This window comes from Gallus gallus, chromosome 7 (genome assembly GCF_016699485.2).
Source record: "Gallus gallus isolate bGalGal1 chromosome 7, bGalGal1.mat.broiler.GRCg7b, whole genome shotgun sequence".
NCBI lineage: Eukaryota > Metazoa > Chordata > Aves > Galliformes > Phasianidae > Gallus > Gallus gallus.
This window is the reverse complement of record NC_052538.1, coordinates 33,230,524-33,256,245: the sequence shown is the minus strand read 5'-3', so window position 1 is coordinate 33,256,245 and position 25,722 is coordinate 33,230,524. Positions and strand designations below refer to the sequence as shown.

Sequence of the window (25,722 nt, the reverse complement as noted above, 5' to 3'; positions counted from 1 at the left end):
TGAAGACAAAGCTTTTTTCTTTTTCTCCATTTTTTTCTTTCTTTTTTTTCCTCCCCCTTCTTCTCCTTAGAAGGGAGGAGAAATATTTCTTGGCTGTTCTCTATAAAATATAGCACTGGCAAGGAAGAGGAAACAATCCTGGGCATTGGCTTCAGCAGATATCGATCTCTCTACTCACTGAAGTGGATATTGACCTCTGGCAACCTCGCCCCCAGTCAGAGAGTCGGGTCAGGGAACACTCTCAGAGATGGGAAGAGACATTTTCACCTCTTTTCAGTCCTGCCATCCCTCTCAGGAACTTAAATTCTGGTGAACACACGAATTCTGGCAAAACAGGGAGGTGAGTGAATGCTTCAGCAGGGCAGGCAAACTGGAAGGGAAGGGTGGAGTGGGGTCAAGATTTTCCATCTCAGTTCCCACACCATCTCCAGAAAGCTGGTGGTCTAGGAGAGCACTAGGGAGGGTGAAGGCCCCTGCCCATGGCATGAGTCAGATACAGAAGCAGAACAAAATAGAACAAGCACAAATGGGCTCACACTATTTTTAAGAAAAAGAAATGATGCTTTATCAATAGTGGCACTCAAGAAAGATGCCTTTTTGTGAATACTGCCTTGTGCTTGGGGTTTCAGTATCCTTATCCAGGCCCATCCATCCTCTGTTTATTCTGTGGCCAACATCCCCAGGATGCTCCTGATCATAGTGTGCAGAAGGGCTTGGGACAGCACGCAGCTGATTTGCACACACCGCGGGCTCTGCCCAGGACTCCTCTATGTCACACATCCACACTGGAGCTGACGAGGACTGAAAACAGTCCAAGCAAACAGCCCAAACACTCCTTCTCTGTATGCAGAGTATTTTGGAGTAAAGCACCCTCAATTACACTGGCTGAGAAGGGGCAACCATCTTAACATCCCCAGTAGGAACATAGGGTCTGAGCAGGCAGGCTGGCTGGGGCCCGAGTCTTGGTACTGGATGATAATCAGGGGCAGGAGAAACAAATCTGCATTTCCTCCACACAGAGAATACTAGCAGAGCTGGTGGGGACCGCACTTTCCATCCGAAAGTGTTAACAAGCAGCGAAAGAACTGAAGCGCATCTAATTAAAAATGCATACCAAGGCATAAAGACAGAGTATAAGAGTAAACAAATGGCAGAGACCAGATTTGTTTGCAATAAATGAAGAGGAAAACACCACACAATGCAAACTCATCCAGCACGGAGACGGAGGGAGGCAAGCAGGCAAAGGCAACATGCTGCAAAACATCTTGAAACAAAGTACAATGCGACCAAAAAGCAAGTGGCACAGGCATGCAGGGCACAGTAGTGATGGAGGGGCAGAGGCACAGTCCATGATAGGAACACATTTGCCATTGGAGACATGACAATGCCCCATCCCTGGAGGTGCTCAAGGCCAGGTTGGTTGGAGCCGTGGGCAGCCTGAGCTGGTAGGGGGCACATAGCCCACGGCAAGGGGTTGGAACTATGTGATCTTTATGGTCGCTTCCAACCCAAGCCATCTCATGATATTACGATTGCACTGCAACATGGATAGGCTGAGGAATGGTGCCAAGCAGAGTTCCAGCTCAGCATATGTGCAGGTCACCACGGGACACAGCACACAACACCTTCTAAGGGAAAGAAAGTACACTTGGAGATTCGTGCTGACACATACCCAGGGAGAGGCAGACAGATAGCGGTTTGGGTTGAGATCTCTCTGTCTTGTTGAAGGGCTCATGGTTGCCACAGTGACCACAGCAGCCTCCGTACCCTGAGTTCTCAGAAATAAGGTGTGCCAGTTGCAGCCAGACAATGCTGACACCCATTACTGCTGGCACATTAATCATGGCTCAAACAATGTCCAGCAGCAACGGCATGCCTTGTGTTGTCACACCTTCACAGCAAGGGCAGCAGTGCTACTTGTAGCCTGGCAGGAGATCACCATCATCTTGCCTTGCTGCAGGAGGACCTTCCTCTTTCCCATGATTATCTTTCCCTTAGTTCCTGCTGCACTGCATGATAGTGGTCACACCATTTCTCAGAAGCTGCTGTTGCTTGATGGCTGCAGATGAGCCCTGTCATCTGTTTGGTTTTTCAAAGCACGATAGGTCACTGTGTTCATCCTCATGGGATCTCCAGCCACGCACAGTTCCCATCCAAATGGGGATAAAAGTTCAATTTCATTTCACAGTTTTGTCTTCTCTACCACAAACCTTTTCTGACAGTGTTTTCTGACTGCTAAACTGATCCGTTTCGAGCAATTGATCTAAAACATCTGTCTGAGGGGTTGAAAGCACCGCAGAGAGGATGCTGCAGCTCTCCTCCAAAGGTGTGGAAGAGATGAGCACCAAAACATTAGGTGATAGGAGGAAACTTTTAGGCAAATGAGTGCCCTATACCACATGCATCTTTCCCCTGAAAGTTTTGCCAACTGCCATGCAAACCAGGAAGTCATGCTTCCAAATATTTAAGGCTGCATTTCTCATAATTTCCATCTTATCTTTCATAAGACTTACATTTTCAAATGTCAACCTACATATGGGAATGTTTAATCTCAAGGATGCCGATCCATCAGGAAACTTCTAAAATCTTCTCCAAAAACTGTTTGGGTTTTTTTTTTCTTCCTCATTTTATTTTTTTCACAGAATCATTAAAGTTGGAAATGAGCACTAAGATCCCCAAGCCCAACACCAACCCACCCCCACCATGTCCACTGACCACATCCCTCAGTGCCACACCCCCACGGTTCTGGAACACCTCTAGGGACGGTGACCCCTCTACAGGGCAGCCTATGCCAGAGCTTTCCCCCTTTGTTTTTCTTAACGTATTGCCCACAGGTTGGTGAAGGGACCTATACACACTTCAGGAGCAGGGAGAAAAATGCATATCCTGACACGTTTCAATTTTCCAAGAAATACAATAAACTGATAAAAGAGCAAACTTCATTCAGAATGTATTTTAACTGTAAAAAATTGTGTGCAGTGACTGCATAGAATATTAGTTCTGCAGTAAGTCTGAATACCATTCCCAATGTTTGGCATTACATACATTTTTTTGTTTAAATTCCACTGCTTACACTTTTGCCATGTCCCTGTATTTATTTTTGTTATGCATGCTCCCTACTGCCAATGTAAATTCATTTAATGTTAGGCACACAACAGTTTTTCAATACCTTTCTGCTATTTGGCTGCACAATTAGCTTCCTAAAATATGATTTATTTTAGTTGAGCTTAGTTTTGGCAAGGAAGTGGGGGCATGAGAGGGGGATTTTTAGTGCAGGCACAAGTTTACTACTGGGAACACTGCTATGAATGGCATGGAGGCCAACATCAGAAATCCATCTTACTCACCAAAAGGCTAAATCTACTGGGGATTAAGCATGGCCCCTCTCCACCCTCCCCTTCTGCAGGCCATAGGCCCTCCTCCAGCACTCACCAGCTTGGGGTGGGCCTGGGACTTAGTGTTTCCTTCAGAAAAAAGGGCTATTACAGAGCAACACAGGTTCCTGGTGTGCTGGATGGCATCCAGGGCAAATTGGTTCATGTCTTAATAACGTCACATCTTTCTAGCTCATTAATAAATAAAGAGGTTTGAAGGGGGGATAAAAGGACCTTTTTTTTTTTTTTTTTACTAAATTGAATTATACTGTATAGCTCCTACATAATTTGCAGTGATGTGTGGTATCTTAATATGCTGTGTTCTATGGCCCCCAGCTCATATATGCACTTAAGAATATGCTTAATTTTGAGGCTGAATGTGGCTCTCATTGAAATAAGAAAACCTTTCCTAGCCTCTCTGGAGGATGGTACATGCCAATGCCTGTAGATATTTAGGCACCTGTGCACCCTGACTCCTGGAAATAGCCACACTGAGGTCAGTGGCAACCAAACACACCAGACTCTGAGCATTGCAGATGCTATTTTACACACGGTTATTCCATGCACAGTTACTTTTCCCCTTTGGAAGGCTGCAAATCATTTCAGTCTGGGTACCTCCACCCCCACAGCACCAGTGGACCAAAAGAAGCTAACAGAGAAGTCATCTCTAAGCGCAACACAAGTTGAGTGGTTTCACTTCCCACCTCCAAGCTAAAGGAGCTCTGTGTGATCTGGGCTCCAAACAGAAACTCAATTTCACAAAAAAAAGTCAATCAGCAATTCCAAAAGTCATAAGAAAATACATGTTGCCTTCTCTAATGGAACTAAAAGAAGCTGCAATGGCAGGTACATTGGCTGTATGTAGATAAAGCATGTAATTGACATATCAGCATTGTACTGGTACTTGTTTCTAGTACAGATCTAAGAGATCTTATTGCTTTTTTTTTTTTTTTTTTTTTTTTTTTTTTTGCTATGGATATTTTTCTACTTTTTTCCAACTGCTTTGCATCATACAGTAAGATGTACTAAAATGCCTTGGCAGCCTCTTTGGGACAGCAAACAACATAAGGAATATGTATTTAATGCTGCATATGACTCCACTGCCACCCCTTTTCCACTCTATGTCTTAATGCAAGTGATAAATGGAGAAAATATGTGTAATTCTCAAAGCGTGCTGTTTGTACTGCCTGAGGACATTGTGGACGTAATGCAAACCTTGAAGCATGTGCCCTTCCCTCCCTTTCTTCCTATGATGGAGCATTAACAATGGAGATATCATATATTTTGGATATCTTTTGGATTATTCTGCACACAAAAGTGTAGGGCACAATACCTCAAAGCAGTGCATTCATTATGTTAAGATACAGAATGACTCTCCTGATGCCTTCCCTGCACTCAGCAAATCAGGCCCTACAGAGACAGGTGAGGTTTCACAATGCCAGATGGCCAAGGGATGGGGATGGCTGCAGCCTCTCTCCGGCTCACATTTCCCACCTGTAAAGCGGGATGGCAGGCAGGGATGGCAGGAGAAGCTGCGTTTCGTGCCTTTCCCCCAGACAGACTAAGAAATGGGGACACTACACATCCTCTTACACCACTCAGCTATGAAACTGGTGCGGGGCTTTGAATAATTAACAGCACCGACCAGCCTCGCCTGCTTACAGGAGTCATCAGGAGAGATTAGCTGGAAGCAAGCACTGATGCTCTTAAAGTTCTTATGTCTACAGCTGGCCTTGTTTTTCTCCCCCCATCTCATTTAGCACCAAATCCTCCAGGTGCTCGCGGGACGAGCTGACATGAGCTATGGTGATGGCTGCTCTCCGGAGCACTGCTCTATGTAGACCCTGGGCTGCTTCAACCCCTCCTTCATGGTGCCAAGCTCAGGTTCCCCAGACTTTGCTCATCATGCCAGCAAAAGGGCATGCGAGCCACACGCCATCCTGCCAAATTACTGTAGCACCTCTGTTAGCCTACATAGACCTTCAGTGCTGAGAACGCATTTGTATTTTCCTCCTGCAACTCGAGATTTATACAAAAAAATGCCCCAATTTCCATTTATTTGCAACAGAATATTGCCTGTCTGCTTGTTTTATCTTTTCAGCTTAAGAAAAATAACACGGGACGTGATTGTGGCTAACGAGATGGCACATTCCATATCACTTGTCCCGCTGTGTTGTTTTATTTACCAGCTTTCAAATCCCTAACCTTCGTCTCTACAACCTCCTTTTAAATGAAAGGATCCTCTCGTCTCTCTGAAGTCCCTATCATCTACACTGGTTTGCATGTAAAAGTTTCAGCATCCATTTAGTCAGTGATGGTTATTCTGCTTAATGACTCCTATACCCCTGCTAATACTGTTTTATCTGGCTCTAATATTATAAGGTCTTGTCTAATATTAATGCTAAATGCTAATATTTAAGGTTTGCTACTAATATTTTAAAGGTCTATCTGCTGGTGCACTAATGTTTTGGGAGGTGCTTGAGGGTTCGTTGTATTGGCAGGAATGCCAGGCCAATTTTAATATCCTCTGTGGCTACTGCATAGAAATCTAAGCAAAGTAAAGTGAATACAGGGACAGATTTTAGTAATGTATTTACTGAGAAGGGAGCTCAGAATCGGGTTGAATGCATATCTGTGTGTGTGTGTGTGACCCTGCATTTTCCAAATGAACAGAAAAAAAGTAGCCCCAGGATGAAGCAGTGGTGGGGGTACCATGAAGGAACCCCCCACAGGGCTGTTTGAGGTGAGGAGCTGGGCGACCCCAGGAATCCCAGCCCCCACTTACAATCCCCTTGTATTGCCATTTAGAGTACACCTACAAACATCCACATTTGTCTCACCCTAAAAATTTGAAGGAGGACAGAAGAAAAATATTCTGACTTTGCATCAGTTAACATGAACCTCTGCCATATGCAAAGGGAGAATAATAGAATGCACTCCTCCTTTGAGAAACAACCTCTCCACTAAAAATAAAATACAGTGCAACTTTTATTTCACCACTGTTTAAGAGTTAATGAAAGATTTGCACCTGTACAGCTGTTGCAGACTGAAGCGAGCTTGCGGAGCAAATGTGTTTTCTGGGTGAGACAGTTGTAAATGCCTTGAGTAAAAACACTGAGGACTGCTAATGGATAGGTTTATTTTAAAGCATGCCATCTGCTATCAATCATAGAGAAGTATAGGAAGCAAGTTTGGCTGTGCTCCCTCCTTGTGAGCCTGATAAAGATAGGGCTGTGGTACTCTGGAACATTTAGTACTCAAGAGAATAAAACATCAAACCTACTCAGCAGCTCCACTAACAATAATAAAAATGCCTCTGCCTAAAGGTGACATTCTGAATTTACGATTATTTGTGTCTATAAAGTGTATTCTTTGGCTCCTGACTCATTCTGACTGTCTCACTACAAGAACAATACATTAAGCCTGCCTGAAGTAAATGGAAATCCTATCCTTTTATTAAAGCAGCAGCCAGTACCTGAGATGTTCTAATGCCCTGTAGGACCCAAAGAAGGTTTTCTGCTCCAAGTGTTCATTCTTTTGGTCGGATTAAAGTCAACTGCAGAGAAAACGCTTATTTGGTGCACTCAGAATGAAGCCCTTCTTCAGGTAAATGCAGTTTTAAAAGAAGGAGGATAAAAACAAGAAGACCCAAGGCAGATTCTGAATATGCAAATCATCACAAAACAAAGGCTACAAAAGCTGCAGCTCACCCCGTGACAGCTCGTATTTTATGCTACTTAACATTCAATACAGGAAAAACTTAACGCTGGAAGAACCTGCCCAGGAAAACCATGCACAAAATGTCCAAAAGGTGTGTGCCAATCTTCCTTCCTAGCAGCTGACTTTACATGCGCTGAGATTCTCCAGAAATGAATCCAAGGATTTATTTACTTTTCTCTTTTTCTTTCTTTCTTTCATTCTTTTTTTTTTTTTTAGGGCTTTTTTTCCCCCCCTTCTCTGCATTTTCCTCAGCTGGAAGATGCAGAGCTACTTCCCTGAGACACACGAGCACTTGGTGAGCTCCAGAGGTATGAATCATTCCCCTGGCTAACGGCCCTCTTCTCTCATTGCCCCCCGATGCTGGTCAAGGGCCCTCGAGCCTGTCTGCTTAAAAATAATCAAGCCAATAATGCTTCCTGGCAAATTCAACTGATATAAAACACACTTAGCACTGAAACACTCCGTATCCAATAACATTAGGCTCCTATCTGCAGCTTAACAAAATTCCCTTACAAGTCTGCTGCTGATGGGAAGTATTGCAGTGGAAGCTTGGGGAAAACCCACCTGGTGATCAAGCTCATGAGCCTAATTAATGTTAATAGAGAAATCAAAAGTGGGCAAAAATTGGAGCGGCAGCATGGAAAAAATATGAAGTATGCATCAGAAATAGAAGGAAGATAAAAAGCAATGGGAAAAGTGAGTTTGCCTTTGATGTCTGCTCTGGAAAGTGACGGTGATTTCTCTCAATGCCCCTCAAACCTGAAATGCTGTACAGTAGGCCATGTCCAAGCAGAAAAAAAAAAAACAGAGAGCAGAGGATTAGGCTTATTAGGTTCACAATATTAAATCAAGGCTGCTTCTGTTCTGTATTCACTGTTTTGGTCCTCGGGAGCTTAACTGTCTCCAAAGCCCATGGTCAAATGACTGCTGATTTCAAAGTGTTAAGATCAATCCCCTTATCTGAGACCAAAAGGGTTGAGAAATAAAAATAAGCTCTTTGGTAAGGATCAAAACTAGTGGACACTTGAAATGAGAAAGATGAAAGATTACCAAAAAAAAAAAAAATAGGAAACTATAGAGACCAAAGGAAAGCACAAAGGTAGAGAAAGGTGTTCTGTGGGGAGATGGACCATCTCTTAGATTGCATTGTCACTTCACTGCAGAAACACTGAACTACAGGAAACAATCCCAAAGTACATGAAAGCAAAGCTCATATGAACAGAACCCCTTCCAAAAAAGTTAGTTATTGAGATTTCCATGCTCAGCAGCAGGGAATAGATCTCTGAAGGTACTCTCGCCTCTAGGTGAGGATTTCCTAAGAACAAGAGCAACACCAAATCTCATAAGGAAAGAAATACCAACATCAGTCTCTTACTCCAAACCCCTCAGGTACAAATTTCAAGTCAATCACAGAAGAACACATCATAACACTGAGCACTCAGACCAGCTATGGCCACTACAACTCCCAGGAAGATCAGAAAAACTCCATTTGTCAAAAAATTGCAATTGCATTGAGTCTTTCACAGCAGAATATCTGTTTCTCCATAGAATATCCCAACCCGGGATATTTTATATTGCTGGGAAGACATTATGCATTAGGGATGCAGCTTTTGGGTAGACAGAAGAAAGTCATCACAGACTCACCCACAGCCCGAAGGTCACACGACTGGTGGGAGGTTCAAATCTGAACTGGGGAAACCCATGCTGTACACAGCTTCTGGCAGGGAAGATTTTTCTCCACAGCCTTCACCCATAGCACTTTGTAGGGAAAAAGAAAAATCCCAGAGGTTCTGTTTTCTCCCTCCTGAGAAACAGAAACAGATTAAAAGGTTTGCAAATTTGTCATGACCCCAGATGCTTGTTCCTGGCCAGCCCTAATCACCCTACCATGCTGAGGCTCAAAGGCACACTGTTCCTACCAGAGCTGGTGTTGTGAACTCTCCAGCTTCTGCACAAACATAGCAGGTTCATTTTAGACTTGTTCTTTAATACACACAGTACATTTTCATATGAAAGCTTGCAAGCTTGGAGCAGTTTGCTCACCAGAGTTCAAGTCCCTGGCACACAGTTCATAGCAGCTCTAATGAAAAAGCACAATGATTGGGCCTGCGTCGCTAAGATTAGACATTAGTGGCCGTATCAAGAAGAGAAATACCTGCAGATTAGCACAGCAATTTGCTGCTCTAAATCTGAACCTTCTAATCTCTCTCTTTTTTTTTTAAAGTAAGTAGCAGCCCATGAATATGGGAAAAGAATTAAAACTACATTTACTAAGTGATTTCTAAAATACTTCAGCATGTTTTAGAAAACCGACAAGTCATTAAAATATAGTTAATAAACATTATTCAGGACTCACTGCCTGAGATTAACACTGCTTTAAAATCACAAACGTTCATTGGTTCAGGCAATGTGCTGCTGCAGAAGTAACTGCAACTCATGTTCTTTGTTTAATTACATCTCTAATGGCCAACTCAAAGCTTACCTTGTATTTGTCTTTTCTTAAAACAGTGGTGTAGTATTCATAAAAGATGTTCAAACCTCCAACACTTCTGTGTTTAAATAGGTGTTTGCAATATCAGCATTCCTGGTAGAATAAACTGCATCTTCCTGGTGTATTGGCACAGTGCAAAGGCTGAAGTTAAAGGCAGCTCAGACTCACTTTGCATTGTGTCCCACCACTCCTTGTGTTTTTCCATCCTTCTGTATTTTTCCATCCTTGTGCACACTCCAAAGTTCAAAATATGGCAGGAGAGGGTTGATGCTGTGGAGAGACTCGATGTATTTAAAAAAATGAAAACATTACTATTCATAGCCAGTCTAGTAATGTAGTTAAAACAAAATTCGTGGCCTAATCGAAATTATGTCCATCTAACTTAAGCTAAGCTAAACATTTGCAAATGTTCTTAATGACTATTTTTAACCACTTGCAGGATTTAACGTGGAGCTTTCTTTTGTTCTTACTTCTATCAATTTTTCTTTAAACAATAAACTATTTGATATTCAGAGTTATCTGTAACCTGATGGATGGCTTTGATTTATGCCATCTCTCAGACATCAGAATTCTGGATTTGAAAGCCAAACCACAAGGGAGATCCAGGTCCTCCAACCAGTTTTATTTCTCAGTCTTTTAATGTTATTTGGAGTTCAAAGTCTTTCACCCATTCTCTCTTCATGCTGCTACGTATACATGAGACAGAATAACACTTTACACCAAGCAACTGAGATCATTTGAATGATACCAGCAAAAGTGTGCTTGAAGGTTCTGATGAGGCAGGAGTGATTAAACCTATTATGCCTACTCTACACTAGAACACTGTATTTAGTACCATGGCTCTGTCCAGCTCCAACAAACTCTATAAACCTGCCCATCCTCTTGTAGGACAGCAGACACTACCACCATGGTCTGAGCATTCTTGCTCCATAAGGCTGGGCAGAAGGAAGCAAAGGAAAGCAAAGCAAAGTGAAGAAAAATAACCCCAGTATGGGGAGATGAGCAGAGGAAGGAGGTATGGAGCACAGGTGAGAGCTGCTTTAGAAGGATATTCTCTGAGATGTATGCAAAATGTGATGCTGAGGTGTGCACAGTGGGATGATGAGGTCCATTAGGGCCTCTCTGGAGCAAGGCAAGCTGGAGGGGGCAGAGCCCACCTAGAGCCCATTTTGAGGCAGCAGGGATGTCTAGAGGCTGCAAGCAACTGTCCTGAAAAATGAAAGAAAAATGACATGTTTAATAAGAAGGGGAAAAAATCCTTAAGAAGCAAGGAGCGAGGTCTTGTTTTCCTTAGCCTACTGGTGAGAGGAAACCACTTCCTGAAATACAAGTATTTAAAGGCCTCTGACAGCAACAAAGCAAACGACTCTTTTTGCCAATGACCGAGGAGAGCTCAGCTGCTCGCTGCAAGCCAGAGGGATTTGAATCCAGCCCAGAGCTGGGAACACTGTTTGGAGCAGAAATCCTTCTCCTTGGCCACCCCAGTGCCTGTTGCAACAGGCATTAACCAAACCAAAGCCCCTCACTATGTGAGCACGTTCCCATTTGGATCTATCACCCGGTCCCATATGAGTGGGAAGGTAAAGGGGTGGCAAAGGTGGACCCGGTTGGCCTGGGGTCGTAGTCCCACCTTCTTCTGGTGACTGCAGCAGCACAGGATGCTGCCACTTCCAGCAGATGAGAACAGGCCATCAGTATAGAAATATGTGAAAATATTTATCGCCCACTCCTAGCCACGCTGAAAAGAAACCTGTTGTGGTTAAATGACTCGGTCAGTTCTACAGGGATTTTCCAAAGTTTCCTATAAAAAGAAATCTGTGGGAAATGAATGATTGCATAATCACTAACACATGCCAATTCATATAAGCCTATTATCTTTTATGGCATTTTGTGCTCTATTGTCCTTACTCTGGTGAATTGCTATCTTACAATTCTTTTTCCCCATTAAATTATTTACACATTTTGCTCTTTCCAGCCCTTTTGCACCAGTATGATACTTAGCATCCACATTAGGAAAGAAAGCAAAGACAAAGGATCCCTTCTCCTTTTTTCACTTCATGTTTTTCCCACCTTCACATGAATACTGAAACAACAAACTCTTTGAGAATGGGAAGGACGTTTTCAAATGAGAGGAGGCAATAACATTAGCTGAGTTTTAAGGCCACATGAGGTTGTTTTTTCTTAAAGAATGTACATTTTTACAGAAGCTTGCTAAGGTTCCGGATAGAAATGACCAGCATCCATAACTTTAAAATTACACAGTCCCTTGAAAATGCTGAAAATTGCCTACAGGTCATCTAAGCACTTCTTAGAAATGAACCCCAAGTGTCTTGGAAGCATTAATTACGCTGTATTTCAATTGGATTCAGGTTGCTGGCAGAATTTTTAAAACCTGTATTTTTTTACTTATGGGAGTCTGACCTTGCCTGAAAGCCAACAAGAATTTCACCTTTACAATTAACATTTAATCATGTTACTGTGGGTTTTTTGTTTTGTTAGGCATTTTTTTTTGGCTTTGCACCCTTTCCCGGGAACAACTGGTTAAGAAACATATGAATCACAGTGAGGGATTCACCTTCCCAAAAGGTGAGGCCTCCAGCACTGATGCATTTTTAAGTAAGGGAAAATTAGAGGAGATTCGTGTGACTGAGGAGCTACAAACTTTCTTTTTTTTTTTTTTTTCCTAAAATAACCCAGATCCCAAGAGCTGTTATCTTGAGTTCTTCTAACAACAGGCCTTGGGACCAGAGAAGGATCCAAATTACCTGCAACTATCTTTAGATTAAACCGAGTTTAACATGGGAGAGCACACACTGCACTGCTAAAATGGCTCCTATGGAAGTGCATGCGAAGAGTTCATGAGCTGTAAGTTCATAAGCACAGTTTCCAGTCCTAATTATGTGGTAGTATAGCCATCCTTTGGCTACACTGCTCTTATTCATCTGCAGGGCAGACATATCCAGTTCTTCAGAGCTCATTTCTGTAACTTGTTCCAAGAAGTGCTGGAAAGAGGCCTCATGTCTCCTGGACATGGTGATGCTCTGCCTCCTGTGTTTCCCCTGGGAAATTGTCCTTAGGGACAAAAAAACAGAACAGAGCTGGCAGCACTTTAAGGATGCCTTTCTGAGAGCGCAAGAGCTCTCTATCCTACAGAATAAGAAATCAAGCAGATGAAGCAGGAAATCGGCACGGCTGAGCAAGGACCCCCTGGTCAGGCTGAGGGAAATAAAGGAAATGTATAAGCAATAGAAATGGCGATGGGTGTCCTGGAAAGGATATAGAGGTGCTGTCTGGACACGCGGGGATGGAGTCAGGAAAGCCAAGGCACAGATAGAATTAACATTGGCAAAGGATGTGAAAAACAGTAAGAAGGAATTATTTAGATGCATGAGGCAGAAGTGACAGGCAAAGAAGTATGTACCCCGCTCTGATAGATGGAAAGGGAGAGCTGGTCTCAGACATGGAGAAGGCTGAGGTACTTAATGAGTTTTCTGCCTCAGTTCTCACAGCCAATCAGACTTCCAATGGCTTTTGTGTCCCTAAACTTCGAAGCAGGGGTCAGGGGGACAAAATCCCTCCCAGTGTAAGAGCACAGAAAGTCTGAGACCACCTCATGAGGCTGAATGTTTACAAGCGTATGGAGCCAGACAACATGCACCCCAGGGTCTTGAAGGAGCTGGTTGATGTGGTTGGTAAGCCAGTCTCCATCGTATTTGAAAAACTGTGGCAGTCAAGCGAAGACCCTGATGACGGGAAAAACGGAAACATCACTTCCATATTCAAGAAAGAGAGAAAGGAAGACCCAGGGAACTACAGGTTGGTGAGCCTCACCTCTGTGCCTGGGAAGATCATGGAGTGGATCCTCCTGGAAGAGATGTTAAGGCACATACGAGATGAAGAGGTGTTCCAAGACAGCCAGCACAGCTTCCTCAATGAAAAATTATGACTGATCAATCTGGTGGCCTTCTGTGATGGAGCAGTAGCATTAGTGGACAACGGAAAGACAACCGATGTCATCTACCTGGACTTGTGCCAGGCCTTTGACATGGTCCCACACCATATCTTTATCTCTAAATTGGAGAGAGATGGATTTGAAGACTGGACTACTAGATGGATAAAGAATTGGTTGGATGGTGATGGCCAAAGGGCTGGTGTCAATGGCTCAGTGTCCAAGTGGAGGCCAGTCATGAGTGGTGACCCTCAGGGATATGTCTTGGGACCCGTGCTTCAGCATCCTTATCATTGACATAGATAGTGGGATTGAGTGCAAGTTTGCTGATGACACCAAGCTGTGTGGTGCAGTTGACACAATAGAAGAGAAAGATGCCATCCAGAGGGATCTGGACATGCTTGAAAAGTGGGCACACAAGAATGTAATGAGGTGTAACAATGCCAAAAGCAATGTTTTGCACTTGGGTTGAAGCAATACCAGATAAAAGTACAGACTGAGAAAACTCCTTGAGAGTAGCCCTGTGAAGGTCTCAGGGGTTCTGAAACTGCTTGCCCAGAAGGGTTGTGGATCCCCCATTCCTGGCAACATTTAAGTCTAGGGATCCTGGCAGGCTGATGTGCTGGGTGGAAACCATCCGCATGGCAGGGGGTTGGAAGTAGATGATCTATAAGGTCCCCTCCAACCTAAGCCTTTCTATGATTCAGCAGGACAGGGCAATGTCATCTTTGGATAAGCAGCATCTCTTTGAAAGGGTAGCCTAGGGGTAGGTTTGGAGGTTAACCGAGGTCAGACCTGGTGACTCTGAACACCAGGAAGCATGCAAGCAGTGATCAATTACTAAAAGAGAGTGTGGACAGGAGAAATTTCTGCTGTTACACAACATCCTCTCAAACACGCAAAGCCCTGGTATTCATGCGGTAACTCAAACAGTTGCAATAACAAAAAAAAAAAAAAAAAGCTGAGATATTCCTGTAATTCCATTTCCCTCTTTCCCTCCGAACATGGAAGCAATGACCACAGCCTCCCTGTTTTACGTGGCACATTTAACAAGGTCTGTCAACTCCACTGAGCTAATATGAACTGCTCTTCATTAGCCTCTGACTCTCAGCAAGATCACCAGGGGTGCATCTACAGCAGAAGCATGCCAGGCCAGCAAACGAGCCCCTGCAAACTATGCCATCCCTTCATACAAAACAAAAAGTTCTTACCACTGTCTCCATCATCGGGCTTCTACAGAAAAAGATACTCATTTCAGACCTCCTGTGCTAGTCCATTTATCTTAGGTACACATTTCTGAATCTAGATTGTGTTTCTTCTAATTAGAAATCATCTTTATAACTATTTGCCAACATTCACACGCAGCAAACATATGCTTGCTGTCAAGGGTTCCTGCGGACCTCCAGAATTTGTCATCCTCTGCCAAGATCAATCTTTTCAAATGGGCAGGTGCCCAGAAAAGTTTATGGACAATTATAAAGGGCATCCATCTTAAATTATTCTCTAACATGCATCAGATGGAGGGTCTATTCCTTTTTACACTGTCCAAATCTTCTCTTGATTCTACCATCATTAGATATACTCATTTTTCTATAGGTGTAGTAAGATCCAATTCAGTTCTACCCCTTCCCACAAAACAGAAAACCAAGCTAGTCAGTCTATTGGTAATATTTTAAAGCATTTTGTCAGCCTATATAATTTTATAATCGTTTTGTTATTTTCACTTAAAAAAAAAAAATGTAGCTGATCAGACACCTAATGCTACTTAAGTGTGCATAGATTTTTTTGTGGTTGAATAATAACATCTGTTTTGATTTTCCAGCCACAAAAGTGCGTTTAATCTGGCCTTCCTTTATTTGAACTTTTCACATCTGCTCAGGCCTGCTTCCCATAAACTAAATACCAGATCCTTTCCCAGTGTAGGAAATTTACCTGCACCAGTTGTTGTCCCAGCTCCAAATACTTCTTTATAGGAGCCAGATAAAAATGTCAAAAGACTAATAAAAACGTTCTTAGTGCGCTGTATATTTATTAAATGTTACTGTTTATTTTCTCAGTCCCAAATGGTTGATATTCACAGGCTTAATCCTGCAAAAATTTTCATGAATGAACTCATTTACTTTAATTGATTAAAGTATATATGTCATAGGATGGTGCCCCATATTCCAGACAAAATTTAGAGATAAACTTGTCCCCAGTATGTTAGAATATCAGATACAAATTCAATCAATCCAAACCAGCCGGGATGGTCAGCTCCAGTGTGCTTTCAGCAAGCAAAATCCTAAGGGGAATTTTGTGTGCCATTTCCAGGGTTATCTCCACATTTGGGTTACGAATTAGGCTTGATTTATCTGGGAGGAAGAATAAACCTAATGAGACTTTCTTTTTATTTAATTATTTAGCTTCAGCTGCAGCTCAGATCTCAAAACTTAAATCTGTTTAGCTTAAAAATGTTGAAGATGGAAAGGGTGCGAAACTTCAGCTCAAGTCAAACAGGATGAGGAGCTTTGCCACTAAGGCACTCTGTGTGAGGCAAATATTACAGATGATTTTTTGAGCTCAGAGCTGAGCTACAGAAGAGTTTCGTTCTGCTGATATGACCAGGAAGATATGAAAAAACCCACCCTCCACACCAGCCTCTATTGTGATTGGTGACCCTCCTCTAACAGGAGCTCCTCTTCTCTTGTCATAAGGAGACAACATTATTTCATTAATTCACATTTTAAATCTTCAACAAAATTTATGCTCTGTGATTTGGCGAATCTCATTAAAAATAGGTTTATCAAGCCAAAGTATCCAGGAGCACCAACGTCTTAAATAGATGTGAGATAGGAAAGCACAAAGACCACAGTGGCTTTGGGAATAGTTGGAGAGGAAAGGCAGTATCTACGTGTTGCCCTTGATTTACACCTTGATTCTTTCTCCTGCAAAAAGGATTGGAACTGAGTCATGATGGAACAGTTGTGAGAACCAGAAAGAACTTAGCAAGTCAGAAATGGATTAAAAACGCACCTTATGGCTTGTTAAAGAAATCCCCCTGTTCCTCAGAAGCATTTTTAGCATCTTATTAGTAGTATTTGATCTGACTAACATATTGACTAGTCATTTGAATAGGAGATGAATCCTTTTTGATGGATCACAAAGGGAGTATAAATTCAAATGAGGCACTTCTCCCAGTTTTTATTTTAGTATAACCCCAAAGAGCCAATAACATCTGCAAAGGTTTTTTTTTTTTTGTGCCCCACAGAAGACTATCCTAATGATATTTTAAATCATGCATCTTCTTTCTTCATTAAAAGTAATCATTGCATTTGTATTTAAAACAAGTGGAGTCACAGAATCATTAAGGTTGGAAAGGACTACTAAGATCCATCTAGACCAGAAGCAACAGAAAGCTCAAAGTTGCCTTTTACCAACTATCTGAAATGCCCAGGGTTTATTTGACTTACAAAAATACTCCAAGTCGTTACCTTTCTCTTATTGTTTAAAGCTGCATCTTCCATGGAAGCAGCACTTCGCCATCAGCAGGTCATGCAGTTCGTATCTCATATGAAGCAGTCCACAATTTGATGAATGAAAAATAAGTCAGATATTTTTTGTATCAGAGAAATTTCCAGAATATAAATAAATAAACAAACAAACAAAAAGCAACGCAGCTCTTTCTGTTGATCTCTAATCTGAAATGCTTTTGATCAATTCAAGTATTCTTTATGGGACTAGCTTTATTGCTATCCATATGGGCATTGCTAGGGAGTTAGTGGGCAGATCCACGATTTCCTAGCATTTGGAAAAAGCCAGAAAAGTTGCTTCTAGTCATTTCTGAGCAGTTTTATGTTATCTAACTTTTCTGCACTTGGGAATAAGTTGGAGACCTCCAGCTCATTTTGAAAACAGTAATTTATAGCTGCACAGGCATTATGATTTTACAGTGTTTTGATAGTTACGCCTTCACTATCCAAATGGAACATTTAAAAACAGATTAGAAACCATTAGTCTTGGAAATATGAGGTGTTCTCAACCTAAAGAGGAAGTCAGTGTGTTTATAGGCTAATTGTCTTTCCACACCTAGGCGTACAGTTTTACTAACATATCATATTCTATTCTAGGAACAGGTCAATTTATCCATAAATAACCATACTGGGGTAAAAGTGGTAGATTATAAATCAGGATCCGAATACTTTGCCGTAGGTACTCCTATTGACTTCAAACACATTTAGATTGGAAACCACTTTAAGCATGTATCTTATTATAATATCCACCATATTTAATTGTCATATGTAATTTCACCCTTCAGACACAATAATAATTATAAATACAGCCTCCTGCTTCATGAGAAGTCTTCCAAATTAAATTTAAATACCTTACAGATCAAGTTAAATAAAATCATTGTACTTTCTACACCTATGCCTTGACATATAGGAGAGATCTACTCAATCAGTAGGTGGTTAACTCCACAAGAGGCTGACCTCAAATGCTAGGTTCAAATATGCTTATGCTCTGATGAATGTCAGGTCCAAGCCCCAATCTGGATCCCAAACTTGTGGTATATAGGCCCATCTGTACTTGAAAGCAACGTTTTGAAGAAAGGAAAGCTAAGATCATGAAAATCTCTGTTTGAGTACTGCAAACAAACAGATTTATGGACCTAAGGAACTCCTTCTTTTCCTTGCATAAAATCAAAACTACCACAGGATTTCCCGTCCATATATACCATCTGCTTTTTCCAACTTTGTTTAAAATTCTTATTGTCACAATACTCCAAACCTTCAGAGCATCTGCCATTTCTACAAGCATTATCTACTCTGCAAGCGAGGCTGTAGTCAAGAATTATTTTTACTAGAGAAAGTGATTTTATCTATTTACTTTCTGCAGTATGGTTCTGGCTGGTGAAAGCATTGTACACAATGAAATTCTTGGGCAACAGCCTGAAATATGATTAATACTCTTAAATGACAAGTGAGTTTATTTCATTGTAACAGACTGTATATGCCAGGTCAAGACACATGCAAAACCAAGTCCCACACACTGTCAGTGTACGCCTTGCAGGATCTTCTGAGTGCAGCCTTCATTGAGAGAGCAGTCAGAAGCATGTCAAGTAAAACACCAACAACACGAAAGGGAACTTAGAAATGTTTGCAAATTCATTTTATGGATTAATGACCCTACATATAAGAATTGACATTTCCAGGACAAATCACTTCTTAATCCTACAAATATTTCAGCAGTTTTTTGCTTACACTAAAGCAGGGGAAATTTTTTCCTTCTACAGGATCAAACAAGACCTAAAATCTGGGAAGATTTAACAGTAAAATAAAAACAATGGGGAATGAAAATGTTAACCATCTGCAATTGCTGTTACTGCTATTCCGTATTACACGATATCTCTATCAATGGCATTATATTTTTACTTTTGTTCTCTCTCACAACTCTTCAGTCTATAATGGTTAATCAATTATAAACAAGCACTTTGACTGACTTAAAAAGTGGCAATCATCTCCTCTAAATTTAACTGTGTAAAAGTCAAACACCTACTCTAAGCTACTCGTGAAGGCTCCTTCTATAGATAGTGGTGACAGATTGGCACTTTCAGAGAGAGACTTATCCTACCTGTCTTACACACTTGTTTTAAGATGGGACTAATTACCCTCTGGAAGTACTTTCTTCTTTTCCTTTCCTTGGACCGACTTCAGTAAAAAAAGTAACACACCTGTTTTGTTAAGAAGGAAAGAAAGGCAGGCAGGAAGAAAACCATGAGATTATTTCAGGCCTTGATCTCAAATCCTCCTAAAGCACGGTTCCCCTAGGATGCAGAAAGTCCTCCTAAATACAGATGGGAAGGAGTAAGAGAGGCAGGAGCACAGACAGTCTTTATAATTAGGCCCATCGCCTGTCCTGACTCACCATGTTTAGGGTTGGGCGTAAAACAAAGCACAAGAGATGATCAGACTCTCTTAGCCTGTACTGCTCTACCCATAGAAGCCACGGGGCTTACCACTGCTCCACTCTCAGTGGAATTCCAATGACAGAAAAGTTTTTCAGACTTTGGCAGGAGAAAGGGACTGGCCCAAAGTTATTCTCCTTCAGCAGGAGAAAAGCAAAACCAGCATCTTCCTTTCTTTACATGAGATCGGCTCCAGCTCAACACAGGGAAGGACCACACACCAACCAATGCTTCAGGACACGAGCCTTAGAAAGCAGTTCAACGGAAACATCTAATGCCCTAAAAGTCATTCAAATGAAAAGATGCTGATGCCGATGAGGGAAGAAACATTCTTCTTGGCATCTCTCCATTTAAAATTCTGCTGTAGTTACAGTATCTGGATTAGACTCCAGGACAGTATTTCTGAAGCAGCGGGAACCCTGCTTACTGCATCAGTTTTAAATTATAAGCCTTCCAAAGATGTCAACACCACTTTCCTGTAGACTTTCCTGAAATTAAAATGCTGAGCTTTTCCCCCGAGCCTTCACCGATTCATATGGATTCGTCGCCCAGTGCCACCATTTGTATTATGATTTGCCTATGTTGGGTCACTGCTATGTCTTCCTTTTTGCTCTATAGTCAGCCTCACTCTTTGATGTTACTCAGTCACTATTTCCTTTCCCTTTACTTTTATCTCTGTCCTGGCACTTTTCCTTTAAGCATCCTCTCTACCAGATGGTCTCCATCTCTCCTTCAGAAGTGCCCAAAATATTCCTACTGCCTCCTCTTGATCTTCCCCCAGCAGCAAACCTCTTCATCCTACAGAGCTCAAATACCAATGGATTTCTCCTCCTTGCTGCTCTGCATCTTCCTTACACTTTGAAAGGGAATTCACTGGAAGCGGCTAACCTCCAATCCTCATTATGCACGATACACACATTTATAAGATTTTACCCAGGAGAAAAATTCAGGCGGGATATATGCTGGTACAACAACGCTTTTTCAAGTGGAAGCACATCTGATGCCTTCATGCCGAGCTGGAGTTCAAGTTTTAAACAGGAGCTCCAACTTTTTCATTTGGAAATCCATATGGATCCTTTAATCTGAAGGTCAAAACAGCTTTCATGAAAGATGCTGAAAACAATGATACTTTATATTCACCAGCACAATTATATAAAGATGATTCAATACCATAGTATCATCAGAGGACTCAATAGTCTCCAAATTATGTATTTTTAAGGTGGGATTTACAGACTGTAAGATGAGCCTTCAGAAGTCTTGTAACAGCTTATGTCTTCCTAACAGGTCACTGAAACTCTGAGGATAATAATTGCTTTTACTTGCATTGGGAAGTTTACTATAATCAAGAGTAAAGCTCAGATATTCTTGTGGAAGTACAAGCACTTACTAAATGCAGCATAATGATGTATTACATATTATACGAACACAGCGAGGTGGGATTTGTGTTTGTGTCTTTTCAGGAGAAGAAAGAAATCTGAAATGACCTTCTGTTCATAAGTTGCTTTAAAAAAGACTTGGCCCAAAACCACTTCACTACTGTTGATATAGCCTGTTTTTGTACATAAATCTTAAATATAAGCATTACTTCAAAACTAACTAAGCAATTACAAAGCTTTACTTTTCAGATTCAATTGCCATCAAATCCTTTACTGAAGTCCCCTTGGCACTGTCACTTCAAAATCGGGATAATGCTGTATAGTGTCTCTTCCTTTCAGTAAAACAAAAGCCTTATTGAATACACGTGTGAAAACACTGCAAACAAAACCATCTCAGCAGACATCAACCTGACTCACTCCCAGTGACCCTCCCCAGTGCCCTGCGTGGGCTCAGCACTCAGCTTCTTGTCATCACAGCACTGTTCTGCTGTTTTTGTCCTTAAAATTGAAAAATAGTAATATTAATAAAAGAATACTACAAGGCACTGAATACTAATCTATATTTCCTTGCAGAAGCCTGATAGCAGATTTTAGACATCAAGGAACAGCAAGGTGACCTAAGATTTCCATATGCAGGAAACTGCTGATCAAATAGTACATCCTTTTTTAAGCTGCCTGTTCCGTTGTGAATACACCACAAACCTCATGGTTCTGATAATCTCTCTGCTCAAAGCTTTGTAAGGAGAGCTTGCAATGGTGCCCCATCACAGAATGTAAAGGTAGGATGAAAATCCAACACTTACTATCTTGTGCCTCCTTATGCTCAGGAAACAGGATGACTCAGGAATGTTTTTCTTCTTTCCATGCATCATCATCCCGCATATCTGACACTTTCTTGTAGTTAAAGCGTTGGTCCAGTCCTGGGAATACCATTATTGCAATAAGCCAGCAGCATCATGCCCTGGTGGTTCAGATCAACTTCTCCTTTCCTTCCCATCCCATGGCTGTGGTCTCAGATGCCCAAATCACTTAAACCCCTGCAGCGTCAAGCACTTTGGGCACTTGCTGATGGCAACAAGTATATACCTGCTTTGGTTCACAGCTGATTGCACCAGACAACTGTCAAGCATGGTAAGGACCACTGAGTTACGTTTTACTTTCAAAAGTTTTCTCACTCTTATTAATTTGCTGCGACCTTGCATTTCACTTTACTATCAAAGAGCCTCAATGATCTTCAGAAGCACAAAGAATCATTCAAAAATATATTTTTGTTAGGACAGTAAGGTAACAGGAATTTTTATTTGTGAAAGGCTAATTTCAATGTGTTTACACTAAAAAGCAAGAGTCACTGCTACTTCTATTTCTGACTCATTAAGTCCATGTAAAAAAAATAAAGCACACAGTAATTATTAGAAAGCAACTAATTGAATACGAAAGAAGGAACAGCAAATAGGCTGTTTATCACAACTATGAAGTGTGAACCTGTAGTTCAAGTTCCAGTAACACAAGGGACACCAAGTCTCTATAGAAACAACCATCCAGGACAACAGTACAATCGGCAAGTCAGGCAAGATAATGCACTTTAATCTCACCTGAAGACAAAGTGGTCCCAACACCTTCACTTCACAATGGGAAGCTGTGAACATCTGATGCTCCACACTTTGCATCCATGATGTGTGGCAGACTTCCATTAGAATGGGCAGATAAGGAAGGAACACAACAAATCGAGGTAGGGTCAGCTCTGCAAAACAGGAGGTCAGACAAGACAGAAGTAGAAATAGTTTGCTTACAGATCAGAAGCAGATAAATGAGTGAGAGAGAGAAGGATGGAAAATGCACAACAGAGGGGAAGATAGGAAGGAAGCTGTTCATCTTATGTGTAGGAACCAACTTCTGCATATGTACTTCCTATGTAATTTTGATATCTTATAATCCAATACACTTTGCAAGAAGTAGACCATGGTCCAGATTTTCACATCTACTGTAGACATCTTGCTCAAGTGAAGAAACCCTAGGGGTTCTGTCTAAGAGCTCACACATCTGAACTCTGAATCATTTGTATTTGCACACTTAGATGCTCTTGTAACATAACTATTGACTAGCTATATCAAATACAAAATTTGAGCTCAGTTACACCTGCGTTTCTGTTAGGACAGAGTTAGGCCACCACAGTTAGCAAGGGTGAGTACATACTAAGCCCAAATACCATTTTCAATGTGATTAACATAACAACAAATGACCTGTAAACTAAGGTGACCACTTGTTCATCAATTAACACAGACCTGCCTGGTGGGAGCACAATATGTGCACTGTTCACATGTGGCACAGGTTTTCAAGTGGCTGTATCCATTACAAGGTGAGGGCTACGTGCACATTTTCATCTGACCTTAGTCTTAAGAATAACAGTAAAAATCAAACACAAATAGTTATTTTCATTCTTTGGGGATTTGGCATCTGTGCTATAACAGACAGAGATGGAAACTTCTAAAATAAATTAAGGAATGTACTTGTCAGATTATTAATCAAAGTTTACCTGCTTCACATTACATGGAGATGAATTAAACAAGCTACTATGGTACTCAGAAAACATCTGCTAACAAAGTCAGAAGTAACGATAAACAAACTTGAGTTCCCTTTGTGGTTGATTTTCATCCAGCTGCATTTAATTATAAAAGAGCTATCAAAGAAAGCTCCCCATTAGCAGCAAATTCAGAATGACTTCAGAAGAAAATCCCAGAGCCTCCAGTGATATCTCTCGAACAACTTTCTCATCTCTGCAAGTGATTGAGAAGAGCTGAATGAGACCAGCTTAGCGATCATTTCTCCTGCTAGCTGCCAGAGTAAAATGAAGATGATGTATCCTTTCAGTACCTGTGATTGCCCATTTTCAAAGCACTCCTATTGGTTGGACCTATAAGATCTACCAGACTCTCTCCTGCAGCTGATCTCTGCCATATGCATCGATGTCAATCAGGAATACAAAGATAACTCTAAAAATTGCTGTGTGCATTTTCTAAAGTGTAGCATCTGCTGATTTTGCTGAGAAAGTGAACAGATTTGTTGTTACAGGCTTTTTTTTTTTTTTAAATAGAGTCTTATTCATTTTGGTATTTTCCACAATGAAATTAAAGATGTGGTCATTTATGAGTACCTAATTCTGGTTTACATTGATCAGGAACTTTTGCACTGATGTATCTAGCGATGCACGGAGTCTGAGACTGATGCTCTAGATGAGCAAGACACACCTGAATGTTATTAAAACACAGCAATGATGTTTTTTTCTTTTTTTTTTTTTCATAAAAAAATAAAGAGAAAAGAACTGAAAAGCATGTTCATCCTAGTTCCCCTGAAGCTTCTTACACTGGCAATATTAGATATTCCATGAACAGGTAACCTATGTACTGAAGTTACAAGTGACATTTTGTAAATGTACCCAGAACTACAAGCAATTACAATAAAAGTCTATTAACTCCAGTGATAATTATGAACCCTCAAAGGAATCTTCATACACAGCAACGCACAAACAACCTGCAGTGTTCTGCTATTGGAAGGTCTGGGTAACGGCATGGAGGTAAGTATTATTAAAAAAATCAATTTCATTTTCCTTCTTCCTTTTCTTTAAGAAAGTAATGGGTGACTCTTCTCTGAAACCTAGCTGCTATCTGGCCAGCAAGTAAACATGAAATCAAAAACCCAGTGTGCCAGATATGCACAGCTGTATTTGTGCTTCTGCAGCTCCCAGAGGAAAACATGCCACATGTCGGTTCCTTGACTTAGGGTGGGTTGGTGAGGTGTAAGTTAAAAGGGCAGCTGTACACTCCGGGAAATTTTCCAGATTCATTTTCTACCAATTGCTTTAACGATGCCACAAGCAGTGGCAAAGAGGTAAGGATGTTGGGCAGCACAGGTAGAAGGAGGAAAGCTTTTCTTACAGCTTACTTCTTACACAGTCTCCAAGCTCTCTTGAAAAATCTGTAGGCACTTTATAGAGGATTTTTTTCCTGCAAGAATAAAGGGTTGGCTCCAACTGCTGCAATTCTAAGAGGTTAAGGAAAGAAAAGGCATTATTATGTATCCACATGGTAATCAACCAAGGTCTCATGCAACTATTGCTGTTGATGTGGTTCTTCGTGGCTCTTCCAGAAAACCACTTATTGGTGTACCTGGCCTCGAAGTTTGAGAGCTGAAGGAAGAAAATGATAACACAGTTTAACAGACCCTTTGTTTACGTAAACATCCATCCACAATCTGTGTCTGATGGGGTGAACATACGGCTTTAATTTTACCCTTGGCACATGGATCAAACAACGTTGCCAATATCTATTGTTCTCCTCGTAACAATATGCCTGGTGGTTTCAACATATCCTCTCCATTAGCTGGCTGCAGATCAAGCATTACTGTGTATGTGCTTGTGTCTTCATAAAACTGGAATATGGATTTTTTTTCTTTGTACCAAATGTGTAAAAGAAGGAACACAGTTAAGAATGGTGGTCAACCGTTGCCGTGAGTCATGAGAACAGCTCGCCTCAGATCACACGGCACAGCCAAGTGGGAAGATGGGCTTGGGTTGCATTTGCAAAGCCCAGGCCGTAGAGCTCAGCTCTTTCAAAAACCAGAGGAAGTGGTGATTCAGATCTTTATCCCATTTTATCTTGACTTTAGCTAACCTTTCTGGACTTGGTCCACCTCTGTCCTGCACCAGCCCCACGTTACACACTAAGTAGCTCTAAGAAAGGTGGTTTAGGTGTTTTCTTATTTCTTTTTGCCTTCCTTGTTTTTTCAGTCCAACTTCCTATTTCCTGCAGAAGACCAAAGCTAAGGCACTTTTTAAAATATTCAGCATCCATAAGGCAGAGTAACTGAGGAGACTG

At 41.4% G+C, this 25,722-nt stretch overlaps 1 long non-coding RNA gene across 18 annotated transcripts in view; it reads right to left on the bottom strand.

Annotated features, from left to right (window-relative positions):
• Nucleotides 1–25,722, bottom strand: part of LOC107053852 — a 195,570-nt gene that overhangs the window by 123,273 nt on the left and 46,575 nt on the right. For 17 of the 18 annotated variants that reach the window (XR_005861391.2, XR_006939940.1, XR_006939932.1 and 14 more), the window contains exons 5-8: nt 22,444–22,592; nt 17,005–21,771; nt 9,577–9,855; nt 8,739–8,898 (exon numbers count right to left, since the gene is read on the bottom strand). This is a non-coding gene — a long non-coding RNA (uncharacterized LOC107053852). The remainder of the gene's footprint in view (nt 1–8,738; nt 8,899–9,576; nt 9,856–17,004; nt 21,772–22,443; nt 22,593–25,722) is intronic. The other variant, XR_006939937.1, reaches the window with a different exon arrangement.